The 14,991-nt window shown below is 41.7% G+C and overlaps 1 protein-coding gene across 5 annotated transcripts in view; it reads left to right on the top strand.

The window, feature by feature from the left end:
- VTI1A (vesicle transport through interaction with t-SNAREs 1A) overlaps positions 1–14,991 on the top strand; it is a 397,531-nt gene that overhangs the window by 248,591 nt on the left and 133,949 nt on the right. The gene's annotated exons all lie outside the window — the stretch shown is intronic.

Below are 14,991 nucleotides of genomic sequence, written 5' to 3'. Positions count from 1 at the left end.
GAGATTTCTAGTTGAGATCAGGGAAGAGCATGGAGACACTGTCATCAGATTCGTCCTTTGAAGCCAACTTGTCTTTACATGTTAATTTCCACAAACATTAATTGAGCACCAGCTATTGTGACGAGGCAGACCTTAGGCCGAAAGATACAAATATAAATAATTTATATCCATCTCTCAGTGTACACAGTGTAGTAAGAAAGCATACCTAAACAGGAATTTTATTATAAATGGAAATAGAACAAGGAGTTCTTAGCCCTGTCGGCCTTCCTGGGCTTGGTGATGCCCAACCTGAGATCTGCAGAGTAAGCGCAAGTTAGCCAAAGAAGAGAAAACGGGGAAATGGAGGCATGAAAATGATATGTTGTGCTCGGAAGCGACAAACTGTTCGGTTTTACTGACTAGTGAAAAAGGTGAGGTGGGAATCAGTGGGTCCCTTAGAGGGGCTGTAGCTTCCCTACCCATCTCATGAGCCCCTTGCCACCACTGCCCGAGTAAGCGGACTGCCCCTGCCATGTAAATGCAGCTTCAGAGCAGGTTCCCTCCTACCCTTTGCTGCCCTAAGCTCCCCCGCATGGAAAATCCAGAGATTCCACGAAGAGGGGCCATTGACCCACTGCTGAGGAGTTATAAGCTCTGAATCATGAGTGAGTTGGGGTTTTACCTGGTGATTTAGAAGGAGTCTTTCTCCATTACATTTTTTTTTTTTTTTTTTTTTTCATTCTTGGCTGTGCTGGGTCCCTGCTGCGGTGCGCAGGCCTCTCACCGCGGTGGCTTCTCGTTGCGGAGCACGGGCTCTAGGCATGCGGGCCCCAGCAGCTGCAGCACACGGGCTCCAGAACGCAGGCTCAGTAGTTGTGGCGCACGGGGCTTAGTTGCTCCATGGCACGCGGGATCCTCCCGGACCAGGGCTCGAACCCGTGTCCCTGCATTGGCAGGCAGACTCCCAGCCGCTGCACCACCAGGGAAGCCCTCTCCATTACTTTTATCTGCGTGTCTACAGCTCATGGTTTGAAAGCCTTGGCTCCAAATGACATATGCCCTCGGTGTTATTTATGATATGACTCGCCTTTCGGGTCTCCTTTCCTCCTCTTCCAGTTACCTGTTGCTGTGTAACGAATCACCCCAAAAGGGAACGGCTTAGAACAACAATTGTCATCTCTCACAATTTCTGTGGGTCAGGAGTGGAGGAGCAGCTTGGCTGGGTGTTCTGGCTCGGGACCTCTCATGAGGTTACCTTCAGATCAAGCCCAGAACTGGAACAGTTGGGAAGAGATAGGATTCAGCAGTAGCTGACTTTCTCCTGTTATCGCTTTATTAATCTTTCCATGTAGTCTGTCTACGTGAGCTGGTCTGGGCTTCCTTACAGCGTGGAGCCTCAGACTTGCCAGCTTAGACCCCCCAAAGATGAGCCCCAAGAGCAAGACTGGCAGAAGCTGCGTGGCCTTTCTTAAACCTAGCCTAGGAAGTCACACAGTGTCACCTCTGCTGCATTTTCTTCCTCAAGACGGTCACAAGGGCCCATCAGGTTTCGATGGGAAGGGACATAGACTCCGCCTCTTGAGGCAGGGATGGCATGGTTGTGGAAAATCAGTGGGATGGGAATATTTTGTCGCCAATTTAGGAAAATATAATGTGCCGCACACCCTCCAAGAACATTTTCCTCTGCTCACGCAATCCTTTAAATTACCTAAATATTAATTCACTCATTTTGCTGTTGCCCGAAAGCTTTCTAGTTCCCTTTCCACACCAGAATCCAAGGCTTCAGTGCACACACAAGAACCAAAACACCTCCATTGTCTGAATGAGAGTCAATCACTCTAGTGTGTGGTGTTCCCCTTATGATGATAACACTTTATAAGCATATATACCCTGTTGCCCCATCTTCAAGAAAGCTATACCTCAATCAGGCACTCGTTTTGTTTGTTTTTTTAATTTATTTTTTATTGAAGTATGGTTGATTTACAATGTTGTGTTAGTTTCTGGTGTACAGCAAAGTGACTCAGTTATGCATTTTTTTTTCATATTCTTTTCTATTATGGTTTACTATAGGATACTGAATATATAGTTCCCTGTGCTCTACAGTAGGACCTTGTTGTTTATCCATCCTGTATATGATAGTTTGCATCTGCTGATCCCAACCTCCCACTCCATCCCTCTCCCCCACCACCACCCCCCATTTGGCAACCACAAGTCTGTTCTCTACGTCTGTGTGTGTGTTTCTGTTTTGTAAATAGTTCATATGTGTCATATTCTAGATTCCACTTATAAGTGATATCATATGGTATTTGTCTTTCTCTTTCTGACTTACTTCACTTAGTATGATAATCTCCAGGTCCATCCATGTTGCTGCAAATGGTATCATTTCATTCTTTTTAATCAGGCACTGTTAAATCCAAATATTGCTCATATCTTTCCCTGAGAGGCCCCTTTTTATCTAACCACAGCAAACTTGAGCCTCAGGAGTGAATGATTTCAAATCTGTCTTTTTATTTGCCATTCACTGGATAGATTGATGGTGCTCTTACAACAGGGTTGGTCAGTAGCATTTTGTGGTGTATAGGATATCTCCGGGAGTAAAAAAAGAAAAAAGTTTTTTAAAAAAGGGCCCAGACTTTGAGCTTAAGGAACTTTAAAAACTGAAGCATTAGCATGTTCTTGGTAGGAAACCTTCTGATGTAAAGTTAAACTATTGATGTAAATTTTACATTTTTAAATAAGTACTATTGCAAGTGTGCTATCTTAATGAGGACTTTTAGATTTTACGCATATATAGTGAACAGAAGTTGAGTTCTTTAAATATTTTCTGTTAAAAATCTATGATACATGAGCAATGGATTGGAGGGGTTTTTTCGCCCTTGGATAACCTAGAAAAGAATATAGCTCTATTTTAAAATCCCTTCCAGTTCAAGAGTTATCCAAGCAAACAGTATTGACCAAGGTGTTGAATGCACCAGTAATAATAATGCTAGCCTTTCATAAAGCTAAGTAATCAGGAATAATGCTGAAAATAAGAAGACAGTCATTTATTTACTCTATTTGGCATTGTTAGTACTAATAATGCATTTCAACACAGTGGAATTGCTAGATGATGCTTTTGTGACTTTTATGCAGGTTATTGTTATTTAAATGAACAGTCGACTGCACTGTAATGAAGAAATGCGTGCTTTTCCCAACTCAGTTATCAACCAGGATTCTAGGAAAATGAGAATTTGTGTCTGCCTTCATTCACAGAGCAAACTGGAGGTCACTGTTTTCAATACGAACCTTTTTTTAGCTTTTCAGCAGTGAATAATTAGAAGCTGCTGCTTCTGAAATTACCTGTATTCACTGTAGAGAAGGAAAGACTTTTATCTTCCACGATGAAATACATTTTCTCATTCAAATTTCATCATTCTTTTTTTAAATGGCATTTTACACCGCTGAGTCAATCCTGGGTAGCATAAAATAAAAGAAGTAGATTTTGTGTGCTGCTGTAGCCTTGTTTATTCAATTTACTTCCTTAAATTTCAGCTCCGCCTTGAAAAATGATCCAAATGCAAAAATGGGTTTAAAGCAGTTGAATATATACAGCAGTTATCCACGTAGAATACTGTTATACAAACACATGTGTTTTTTGCACTTTGATTTAAATTGAGTTGATCCTTGATCCTTATAATTTAATGATTATGTGCTTCTGAGTTTTTAACAGCTTTGTTGAGATACAGTTTACATATTATACAATTCACCCATTTAAAGTGCACAATTCAATGGCTTTTAGTATATTCACTGAGTTGCGCAACCATCACCACAATCAATTTTAGAACATTTTCATCACCCCAAAAAGAAATCTGGTACCCATTAGCAGTCATTCCCCATGTCCCACTAGCCCGTGACAACCACTAAACAACTTTTCTGTCTCTATGGATTTGCCTATTCTGGACATTTCATATAAATGAAATCATATAATATGTGGTCTTTTGTTTTGGGCTTCCTTCACTTAGCATAAGGTTTTCAAGTTTCATCTATGTTGTAGCATGTATCAGTACTTCATATCTTTTTGTTGCCTACTAATATTCCATTGTATGGATATACAGATTTTATTTATCCATTTATTAATTGGTAAACATTTAGGTTTCGATTTTTTGGCTACTATGACTAATGCTGCTGTAAACATTCACCTAAAAGTTTTTGTGTGGACATATGTTTTCATTTCTCCTGGCTGTATACTTAGGAGTAGAATTGCTGGGTCATATGGTAACTCTAAGATTAACTTTTGAAAAAGTGCCAAATGGGGCTTCCCTGGTAACGCAGTGGTTAAGAATCCGCCTGCCAATGCAGGGGACACGGGTTCGAGCCCTGGTCCGGGAAGATCCCACATGCCGCGGAGCAACTAAGCCCATGTGCCACAACTACTGAGCCTGCGCTCTAGATCCCACGAGCCACAACTATTGAAGCCCGCACGCCTAGAGCCCGTGCTCCTCAACAAGAGAAACCCCCGCTCCGCAGCAAGAGAAGCCCTGCTCGCCGCAACTAGAGAAAGCCCGCGTGCAGCAGCAAAGACCCAACGCAGCCAAAAATAAAAAAATTAAAAAAAAAAAAAAGAAGTGCCAAACTGTTTTCTAAAGTGATTGGACTGTTTTATGTTCCCACCAGCAATGTATAGGGCTTCCAATTTCTTCACATCTTCCCCAACACTTGTTATTGTCTGTCTTTTTGATTACAGGCATCCCAGTGGGTGTGAGGAACTATCTCATTGTGATTTTGATTTGCATTTCCCAAATGGCTAAGATGTTGAGCCTCTTTTTATGTGCTTATTGGCCATTTGTATTTCTTCTTTGGAGAAATGTCTGTTTTTATTGAGTTTTTTAAGATTCTGTTACCTCACCTTAGGAATGTGGCTAGCAGAACTAAGTTGGAAATAAATGTATCTTCCTAAATGGAGTAATTTTCAAAACAAATTTACAGATTGAAGACATTGTTTTTACAATGGTAGTATTTCCGGATTATAGAAGAATTGAATTGCTCTCAGGAATCAGTTTACTTCTGATACTTTTTTCAATTTGATTAGCAATATATCAGATATTGGTGGTCCCAGAGTCATACCTAGAAAATGGCTTAAAGATCAGTTTGTCCAATTAACTCATTTTACAAATTAGGAAACTGAGAGCCTAAGAGGTGAAATATGTGGGTCACAGAGAATTAATGATAGATTTAGTACTCTATCCAGGTGGAATCCAGATAACTGAACATCTCTATTTAATTTAGAGAGAAAATAATGCACTTTTCAAATGGGTTCTTACTGATTAAAAAAAAAAAATGGTGAACTGCTCTGCAATTAGAATCCACAATATTTATTTTTGGGTATTTAACACATACTATTTTATTTTATCCTCATAGTAGCACATGTAAGATTAATATTATTTTTCTGTCCTATTGTGTGTAGGGAAGCAGGTTAGCTAGCTTGTTGAATGGCAGCTACATAGTGAACGGCAGCTACGTAGTAAATGGCAGACTCTAACCCAGACCTTCTGATTCCAAGTTCATGGTTTTGTTTCCTCTGGTCTTTACAAAAAGACAGCATCAGCACATTGTTGCTCATGCCATCTTGCGAGCCTTTTGTTTCTGGTCACTAAATCACTGACACAAGTAACCGATAGGTGGCATCGTGGAGCATCGTTTCCCATCACTAATACAGTTATTCAGCAGCACTAATATACCTAACTTTGGAAATAGAATGTAAGTTTCAAGTGACAGAAGGATTGTTCGAGTATAAAAATACAGTACCTGAAAGGTTCTACTAATATAATAACATATTTCTGGAGTCCTTTTCAGTTGCAAAGCGCTTGGCTTACACTTTTGATTTGGTATTTACAATTATGCAAGACCACTTTTTCTGTTTTGACGGATTTGTCATATTCATGATGACACTAAGGCCTGAAGGGCTTTAGTTGCTGCAGTCATAATGTCTCAGGCAGAGCTACATCTCAGATCCAAGTCTCTTAGCTCCTGTGTAGCCCTGTGTTCCCTCCAGTGTACCATGCTCCGCCTTAATGATGTGCTGAAGGACACTCATTTGAAAGAAGAGGAGACTTTACGCCATTATTCCAGGCAACAACAGAGCTATGAACAAGTAGAAGTTATAGGGAGGCAATTTTGAGGCCGTATAAAGAAGACTTGATCTGCCCAACAATGCAGTGTGTTGTCTTGTGAAGGAGTGAGGTCTCTTGTCATTGAACTGTTCAAGCTAGGGCTGGATGACCATCTGGGAGGATGCTCTAAAAGGGGTTTCTGCATTGTGTTTGTGTGTGTGTGAGTGTGTGTGTTACTGTTGTCAAGAGAAATGAGAAGGCACTTACGGTCCCTTCCAACTGTGAGATTGTGGGTCTTTGTTCTTAGTTAAGAGAATAAGCTGGTTTAAGAGGTCCTCTGTATCCTTACTGAAGAAAGAAACTTTGAGAAACTCTTGTCCTGCACAGTTAAAGGTACAGGGTTTTCTGTTTAAAAGAGAGTAGCCAAATTTATCAGCTTGAATTACTAGTTTCCAAATGGTTAGAACAGCAGTTCCCGTGTATGTTTATATACACTCTGCACAGCAAAGGTTCCATATTCAAATAAGTTTAAATACAAGCCTTTAATATGTCATTGTCCTTTGTGATTATCGAAGAGGGAGAGAAAGTGTGTAGCAGTGTCAATTTTATTTTTTATTTTCACAAAGCCCTTCAGAAACGTGTTTGTCAGTCTCACCCAGTGGTTCTCAGCTCTGGTGGCACATGAGGATCACCTGAGGAGCTTTTTAAAAACACTGATGGCCAGGCCCCACCCCAGACCAAATGAATCCAAATCTCTAAGGGTGGGTTCCCAGCGTCAGTATTTTTTAACAGCTCTCCAGATGATTCTTCTATGAAACCAGGGTTAAGATGAACTACTCTAGTGTAAGCATAAACTCAGGCAAACTCTGGACATTTGCTTTGTAATTTTGGCTGCTCTTTGGAATTCAGGTAATCAGTTCAGAGCCAAAGCTCCTAATATGGTTAGAGGCAGTATCTCACAGTGATTCACGCTGCTGCTCTAGAGCCAGACAGCCTGGCTTTGTCCACTTACTAGTTCTGTGACTTTGGGCAAGTTATTTTAATCTCTCTGTGCCTCAGGTTCTTAATTTGTTGATGGAGATCATAATGCTACTTATATGATAAAAGCTAAGGTAAACACCCAAAAGGAAATAAAAACTTGACATATTATGATATTACAATCATCGTCGTCATCATCATGTTGTTTTGCTGTTGTTAGTAGTAGTCGCTGTAGCAGTAGCGCTCCTGGCATACGAGCTAAGCACCTACTGAGAAAACAGTCTGTTCTACACAAGGCTGCAAACCGGACCCGACCTTACTTGAAAACTAAAGACTCTTTTCAGCCACTTTAGCAGCAGCGTACTGCCTCAGATTCAGAACTTTCCAATGAAGTGGAATGTTTTGTATCAAGTTTTTTGCAAGAAGCTGAGGCTTAAACCAGGTAACCTCCTGCAGTTCGATCCAGCTCTAAAGAACGGGCCAGGGCTTCCCTGGTGGCGCAGTGGTTGAGAATCTGCCTGCCAATGCAGGGGACACGGGTTCGAGCCCCGGTCTGGGAAGATCCCACATGCCGCGGAGCAACTAGGCCCGTGAGCCACAGCTACTGAGCCTGTGCGTCTGGAGCCTGTGCTCCGCAACAAGAGAGGCCGCAATAGTGAGAGGCCCGCGCACTGCGATGAAGAGTGGCCCCCGCTCGCCGCAACTAGAGAGAAAGCCCTCGCGCAGAAACGAAGGCCCAACACAGCCAAAAATAAATTAAATAAATAAATAAATTTATAAGGAAAAAAAAAAAAAAAACGGGCCAGAGCTCTGCCAGCCAGGGGCCTGGACTGAAGGGTGATGCTGGGTCTCTGTTGGATAACTAGGAAAGGCATGCACTATGTATGGCAGGCTGACCTCCCAAATCCTCAGGGTAATCTCAGTTTCCAACCGCCCACCCTGCTAAACCATGGGACCTGCAGTTCAGAAAGCATGGTTGCTATTCAATGGGAAGCAGTGGCTCCAAACACCAGCGTCCGTGGCTAATCGTGCAAAAAAAGTGAATACAATTAGGGTGTGTGGGACAGCCTCAGAGAAAAATTAAAGTGCACAAATAGGCATAGCTTCTATTTAATTTTCAGTTGAAGAAATAATTTGAAGTGGCTCTAGTCACTGAGGGTACAGTAGCAAGATTCCCTGACTCTCTGGGGTTTAGGACAAGTGTGGACATTTCATGGATATTACAGTTCTCTAACACAGAGTTTCCATCAAGACAGCCTCCAACTGCAATTGTGGAAATTGGTGGAATATTCCTAGGAGGAGCTCAAAGGACTGTAAAGCTGAATAATATCTTTGTCTCAAAAACTTATGTGAGAATCTGGGGTTTTTTTCCCCTTTTCTCCTATAAGCATTTTGTGGCTCACCATTGCAGACACTGCATGTCTTTGTAGCCCACAAAGTCCCCATGTTAATAGTTGCTTGCTAGTTGTGGTCATTTAATTGAAAAAAGCTGGCATGGAGATATTACGGGTCTCAGTAGGTCATTTTTGTATAAAGTATGGTGTCATTACCTTTGACTAAACCCCTTGCAAATCCAAATTCATTATAGTTCTTCAAATGCATTAATAAAATATAAGAGGATAGACAGAAAGCTGGAGAAAAGATGTGTGTGGCCTTAAATATGCCAATCGTCTACAGTTCTGCCATGGCATATTGCCAGTGGTGCATTATAGAATTCCAGATGGCACGGTTCTGTTGGTACTAGTTTCCAGTTTGCTCTGGGAATGAGGTTAAAGAGGATGCTAGACTATGGCTGGAGTTCTCTTCCTTGCCTCTCCCAGAGTAGATCCTGGAAGACTCCATCCCCTCCCGCCAATCAGACAGCTGCCCCAACCTCTCTTGGGGATTGTGGGCTCAGCACAATTGCTCATTCCCCGTGAGTTCCCAGGCATCTAGTTACCCAGTACTGCAGAGGCCAGGAAGATTGAACTCCCTCGTGTGAGCTGTGCTTGGCTTCCTCAGACCCCAGGGCTTGGGCAAGTGTGGGTATGAATTCAAAGACTCGATAGATAAGTGTTGTGTTTTTCATCAGCTCGCCTGTCTTAACTTGCTTTACTTTCTGTGAGATTCTCTCTTTAAATAAATAAATAAATAAATAAATAAATAAATAAAATTTAAAAAACCCTTTCTTACAGAAATTTATACAACACACAGAGAAAAAAATAGTGCAGTGAACCCCCATCTCCCAACACCCAGCTTTCACAGCAAATTTAGCCGTTCTTGTTTTCTTTCCCTTCCCTTTTTCTTTTGTTTTCCTATACTATTTTAAAGCAAATTCCAGATATCTGATTTTAACTGTACCTATTTTAGTATGTAGCTCTAGTACACACAGCATAACTTTTCAAAAACCTAACTGCAATACCCTTATCACACCTAACAAATTTAATAATGATTACATGCCCTGTCCAGGTTCAGTTTTCCCTAATTGTTTTACAAACGTCCACACACAACTGGGTACTTTGAATCAGGATCCAAACAAGATACCCCTGTTGCATTTGGCTGACCCAACCTTGAGCCTCTTTTAATCTATTACAGACATTTCTCCTGTTTTTATGGTATTTATTTGTGGAAGAAACCAGACCATTGTCCTTTAAAAATGTCCACATTATGTATTTGACCTATTGCATCTTCATTGTGCTGTTTGATATGTTCCTCTCCCCTCCATACTTCCTGTAAATTAGTGGTTAGCTCTGAAGACTTAACGAAATTCAGGTTCAATTTTATCACATCGGGAGGCATAACAACTTTTATTGATGTCAAGATTGATCATTGGGTTCAGATGTGGTCAGCCTGATTCAACCATTATGAAGTTGTCTATCTACCTGTTAACCTAATAGTTTTAGTAACTTAATAATCACTGTCTACATCCATTAGAAGTTACAAAATGGAGATGCTCGATTCTACCATTCTTTCTGCATTTATTAGCTATTATTCTATATAGAAGAACTTATTATCAATTATTGGGTTACTCTGAAATACAGTTCATACAAGAAAAGCAGCATAAAAGCCTCTTTCCATTTATTTATCAATTTTTAGAATATTGCCCCCAGCAACCTCCAAAAGTGACCAGTGAGGTTTGTTTGTTGTTGAATATCATTATAAACACTTAGGGTTTTATCTATTTCATATGCATCAGTCCACTGTAATCATTAATCTTTTTGATGCTCAAATAGCCCATCTTTCATCAATGGGAGCCCCTTCTAGTTGCCTCTGGTCACCTTTTAACTTAATTCCCCTAGTCTTTTCTGGCGGGATAAGGTACCCCAGGCTTCTGGCCTAAATCTGGAATCAACTATTTCTACAGGGAATCCTGGTTCCTTTCCATGTATGTAAAGACCACAGTCTGGGCACTAGGAGTAGATTCCTTCTTAAAATCGTTATGTTTGTGTTGGAATGGTGACCTCATCTTCCTGGATATCGCATTATTCCCGCTCTTTAAGGGGCATCTGGTTCCACCTGGATACTCCCTGCCCCACACACACTTACGACAGCAAGTGCTCACCTCTCCTCCAGCCAGACCCTACCTCTTCTCTCAATCTGTCCATCCTTCCCTTCTAATCAGATGCCCTCACCCATCTTTGAGATTCTAAGACGCCAATGTGGGGAACACTTCCCTACTGCTGAAGAGTAGTTGTATTCTTTCTTTCACAGACTTTTTTTTTTTTAATTTTGTGAAGAGAGTTAACCTCCTGTTGCTATCCAAGCCTTTGGTAGACAAATCTAGTCACTTTCTTTTTTTTTTTTTTTTTTTTTAAATTTTTATTATTATTATTTTTAAATTTTATTTATTTATTTATTTATTTATGGCTGTGTTGCGTCTTCGTTTCTGTGCGAGGGCTCTCTCTAGTTGTGGCAAGTGGGGGCCACTCTTCATCGCGGTGCGCGGGCCTCTCACTATCGCGGCCTCTCTTGTTGCGGAGCACAGGCTCCAGACGCGCAGGCTCAGTAGTTGTGGCTCACGGGCCCAGTTGCTCCGCGGCACGTGGGATCCTCCCAGACCAGGGCTCGAACCCGTGTCCCCTGCATTGGCAGGCAGATTCTCAACCACTGCGCCACCAGGGAAGCCCAAATCTAGTCACTTTCTTAACCCAGAACAGCAGTGCTTTGAAACACCATGGAAATGGCCAGCCCAGTCACCAGATCCGGGGAGGCTTCATGAAAACCAACAGTCCCCCAGGTGTGTGTGTTTTCCTGGGAATCATGGGTGTTATAATCATTGCATGTTAAAAATTTTAACTAGAGTTGCTGGGTAATGAAAAAGTGTTAAGTTAGTTTATCTGAACCATTTTTTAGGCCGCATACCCGTTTGAACATGCGATGAAAACTAGGGAGCTTCTCTCTAGAAAAATGCACACACACCCAAAATGTTGTAGACAATCTCATGGTCTTCAAGGACTTCAGACTATCTTGGAGTTGAATTAGTTTTCACAGACTAGCTCCTGCTTTGCACTGGCTTGGTGGAGGCTGCAGAATTTGCAGGTGGAGCAGGAGTCGGGGCAGAAAAACACAAAACGGGAATCAGGGTGCCGGCTTTAAATTGCTTCACTGAACATTGTTCATTCTTTGGTCTAGAGCTACTCCTGGTGCCAGTCCGTGAACTGTTTGCTGTTATCCTATGATGTCGTAAGTGGAGAAATCTAGAGTAGGCATTTAAAAACATTTGAGCAATTTGCCATTGCCACAGCATCCAAGCACGTGGTCAGTGGACTGGTGTCCTCGAACAGCACGTAAACCATTGTGCACGCTGTTGAGTGCACACGCGTGTGTCTTGTCATGTGAATAGGACTCCATATTAGTCCTCGGAAGTTTGGAAATGAAACACCGAAGCAAGAATTGTTCCTTCATCTAAGATAGTCTGAGAAGCAACAGCAGTGGAACCCAAAATGCTTTTGCTCTGTGTGCTCTTGTGTTGTTTGAGCCCGTCTTCCTCCATCATGTGCCTCTATCACGCTTACCTAGAACAAGGGACACAGCACGCACTCAGTAAATCTTTGCCGAAAGAAGACAGAGCAGAACAAAACTGCTCTCCCAAGAGAGAAGCCACATTCCTTCCCTAATGATACCCTGCAGAAAAAGAGTCCTGATGATCCCCAAGGAGTTGAAGTTGCGTACATGAAGAAAATATGATAGGAAATAAATTATAAGCAGTCATTCTTCACTGAATGTCTCCTAGAACATGGAATAAGTAGAGTAACATTAAATAGCTGTTCCTCACTGTGGAAGTCGTGAGCTTTCGGATGGTTTGTATTTCAGTGTACAGACCACATGAATTAACACATCACAGTAACAAATGTGGTCCAGTTTCAGGGCAGAAAAACCACCCTGCAGTAGAGCTGTCACAGGTATAGTAATACTAACAGTGGGAAGAAAATTATTTAATCTTCAGAATAAGATTTTGTAAGTGAAAGAAGAAAAGATACAGTAGTGTACTCTGTGCCCAGTTTTTCCCTTCCTGTCATCTCTTTCTACCTTCCCTGAGGATCCAGGATTAGTAAAATCCACTCTTTGAAGGAATCTCACATCTTTTCTTTAAAAAGTGGGCTTGTGAAAGGCCACCTTTAGCTCTCAAGACTCCTGAGAACCAACCATCCTTAGTAGGACTCTGCCCTCCCCCACCCCAACCTTACCCCCCAAGCCTGGCCCCAGAAGAGCCCACGCCACACTCCCAGCATGCCTTGCAGCTGCCCTGACACTGTGTGGCACGTCTGTGACATGAACGAGCTGCCGAGGGGACAGCGTGGCTCCAAGTCACCAGCTGTCTCACTTACCAGAGAAAGGGATTTTACCTCAGGACAACTTCTCAGAATCTGAAGCCAGTCCCTGCTTAAGACAGACCGTCTTCCTTCCTTCCTTCCTTCCCTTCCTTCCTTCCTTCCTTCCTTTCCCTTTCCTTCCCTTCCCTTCCCTTCCCTTCCCTTCCCTTCTCTTCCCTTCCTTCCTTCCTTCCTTCCTCCCTTTCCCTTCCCTTCCCTTCCCTTCCCTTCCCTTCCTTCCTTCCTTCCTCCCTCCCTCCCTCCCTCCCTTTCTTTCTTTCTTTCTTTCTTTCTTTTTTTCTTTTTTTCTCTTTCTCTTTTCTTTCTTTCTCTCTTTCTTTCTTTCTTTCTTTCTTTCTTTCTTTCTTTCTTTCTTTGACTTTTTAAAATTGAATAGAATCAGAAATATTATCTTCCAATAGCAAGAGAAGAAGAAAAATTGATAATGCCTCACACTGTTGATGAAATCAGCAGTAGATGGTGTGAGGGTCTGTGTGGGAGAGTGACACCTGGTTTGTGTTTATCCACAGCTGTTAAGTAAACTAGAAATTTCTAGAAATAATTTTGCTCTTTAACGTCCTCTCAGAATAACACAGGCTGTTTGCCCTATATCATGAAGAGAAAGACAAAAAAAAAAAATTTGTTCTACTTACTATGCATGGGGCACTAAGGGGATAAAGGAGCTTGTCCATAGTATGTGGGCCCAGAAAATACACAAGTGCTGAAGTCTGATATGACCTTTGTCTCCACAAATAAAAAAACTGATAACCCTAGGTGTCACCACCACATTTTTTAAACACATATATCACAAAGGGCTCAGCTTAGTGACTATTTTCAAGTACGAATGAATTTCCTGAAGTGGAAGAGAAGAAATAGAATCATACCATGTACACATAAAGAGAGGGAGAATTGGGGGTAAAAGGGGCTTTGGTTACCCCTAGTGTTCTCCATCAATATCTACCAATAAACATTCCCTACACCAATGCCCTGACTCCCATATGGGAGTTTTATGGTTACTGATAGTAGCATGATTATGGTAACCATTTGTAGAGCACTTCTATGTACCAGGCATGGGCTAAGCCCTTTATGTTAGTGGATTTTTAAAAACGTTTGCAATAGCCCTAAGAGATAAGTGTTTTTATTATTCCATTTTATAAGTAAGGAAACAACTTACTCAGATTGTGTGTCTCATAAGTGGCCAAGCTAGTCTAGGAACCAGGTCTAACTTCTCAGCTTTAACAATCACACTGGCCTTTTAGGGGTCTGTTTATTTGTTTGTTTTTGCTTTTGTCTTAAAAGTTTAAAAAGAGAGGTTCTTTTGCTCCTTGGCTAGAAAGGTTCCAGACCACTTTTTATCCTCAAACTCACATAAGCCATCAGAGAGGCTAGAAACTGGCCACAGCGCTATCACTGAAAGGTAATAATTAATGAAAAAGGTGTCATTTAAAGAGGTCAGTGACTCAAAGCTTATGTTTCTCTTGGATCAACTTTCCTAACACTCTTTAAATAATGTGTTACTATCAGCACAGACCAAAAAGAATGCAAACAGACCTGAGCCGTTTAAACCTCTGGGAAGAAAAATACGAACATAAAGCTGTTCTTGTAGCCTTAAACAACGACTTACCCTTCTTTTTCTGCGATAATAATTGTGATAATTACCACTTACTGTGGGACTTTTTTTTTATACCAAGCAAAGTGCTTGTCTTTAATCCCCAAAGACTGGAACTGTCTCAGTTTTACAACTGAAGAGGTTCTATCACTGTATAGGATCTTAGGAAGACTTTCCCTCCATGAAATTGGGCGTATTCAGAATACACAACGGGAATTCGTTGGTGGTCCAGTGGTTAGGACTCTGCACTTCCACTGCCAGGAGCCCAGGTTCGATCCCTAGTCCTGGAACTAAGATCCAGCAAACTGCACAGTGCGGCCCAAAACAAAACAAACAAAATCCAAAATACACAACTGAAGTAACAGGAAAAACAGCACAGATTGCTGCACACTTCCAAGGGATCTATACAAAAATACCCTCTAACAAGTCACAAACAGTGGAGGAACAGCACCCCCTATGGTGTGGTACGTTGTCATTGGTGGGACGCGCAGCAATTAAGACACAGGTCCACACTCCATTTGAAAATCGGCTAATCGTGGGCTGG

The sequence above is a fragment of the Balaenoptera musculus genome, chromosome 16, assembly GCF_009873245.2.
Source record: "Balaenoptera musculus isolate JJ_BM4_2016_0621 chromosome 16, mBalMus1.pri.v3, whole genome shotgun sequence".
Classification (NCBI taxonomy): domain Eukaryota; kingdom Metazoa; phylum Chordata; class Mammalia; order Artiodactyla; family Balaenopteridae; genus Balaenoptera; species Balaenoptera musculus.
This window is presented reverse-complemented; position numbering and strand designations above follow the sequence as displayed.